Source organism: Cyprinus carpio, chromosome A3 (genome assembly GCF_018340385.1).
Source record: "Cyprinus carpio isolate SPL01 chromosome A3, ASM1834038v1, whole genome shotgun sequence".
Lineage (NCBI taxonomy): Eukaryota > Metazoa > Chordata > Actinopteri > Cypriniformes > Cyprinidae > Cyprinus > Cyprinus carpio.
The window spans coordinates 18193726-18195010 of NC_056574.1; the positions used below are offsets into that span (position 1 = coordinate 18193726).

Consider the following 1285-nt stretch of genomic DNA (forward strand, 5'->3'; position numbering starts at 1 on the left):
AGTATATTATATTGTATACATTAGTAAAATTATTATATTAAAGGATCTTTTTTATGCATTAAATGCATTTGTCCTAGTATAGAAAATGTTCCTGAAATTTGTACCGTAATGATGGAGAGGTGAGACTGTTGTATAGATCAGGGTTTTTCTAACTTTTTAATGACATGGGATCCCAAATATGAAGGATCCCCTCTTCAAAATATAAAGGCAGCTATATATCTTTATGTTTTTATAAAATACCCACCCCTAGTGTGAGAAGCAGTGTGATATAAAGGCAATATGTTGTTTGCAAAAATTAAATAACTGAATGTTATTTTCCCATTATTCCTTCATAATTACAAATTACACCTGTGAACTACAACTGAAATGTGCAGAATAGGATACATAGCATGTCACTAAATTGTTCTTCATCCTACAGGGTGATTCTGGCGGTCCTTTGGTCAGCAAACAGGGTTCAGTCTGGGTCCAGTCTGGAGTTGTGAGCTTCGGCGATGGTTGTGCTTCAGCTAACTTGCCCGGTGTGTATGCCCGAGTTTCTAAATACCAGAACTGGATCAATGAGCAGATCACCACCAACCAGCCAGGCTTTGTTACGTTCACCTCCAATGGTACCGACGGTGACCTGGCAATAAGCTGTCCTGATGTGCCTGCCATTACGACAACCACTGCTGCCACTACAGCTACAACTACAACAACTACAACCATCGCACGTAAGATTCTTTCAAGTCAAATAAGATTCCCAATAAACCATTCATACACATTGTCCATTAAGTTACATGTCGTTGGACTTTTGTGTATTTAAATGTATTCTTGATTTCAAAGATAAATGGTGCTTTCACTTTGCTAAACAAATATTTGTATCAGGCTCACTCACTCAGTAAATCTTTCAAAGCCCTTAATAGACTTCCTCTCTAAATTGTGAGGCATTTTATTGAGATATTAATTTATCAACCAAAAAAGTAATTTGGTGTTTTATTTTAGGAAATTGTTCAGTCTGACGTGACACACCAGCGTTTCCGGGTCCATACATTCTATAAGAACTCAAAAGCTAACTACAAACAATTCTAATATACACTCACTGTGTGCTGCAGTACTACTGAAAAGCATGTAAAAATATGGTAGGGTGACCAAATGTGCCATTTTCCCAGGACATGTCTTGGCCAGGATTTCTATATTGTCTAAAATATCCATGTTTTGGGTTTGTTTTTCTGAATGAATTGTTGTATGACAAAGTAGTGTGAGAGCTCTAGAGAGCAGACATTCTTGTGCTTTTGAATCGCTCTCT

At 37.1% G+C, this 1285-nt stretch overlaps 1 pseudogene; it reads left to right on the plus strand.

Annotated features, from left to right (window-relative positions):
* The first annotated feature begins 108 nt into the window (after window positions 1–108).
* Window positions 109–1285, plus strand: part of LOC122138726 — a 10184-nt pseudogene continuing 9007 nt past the window's right edge.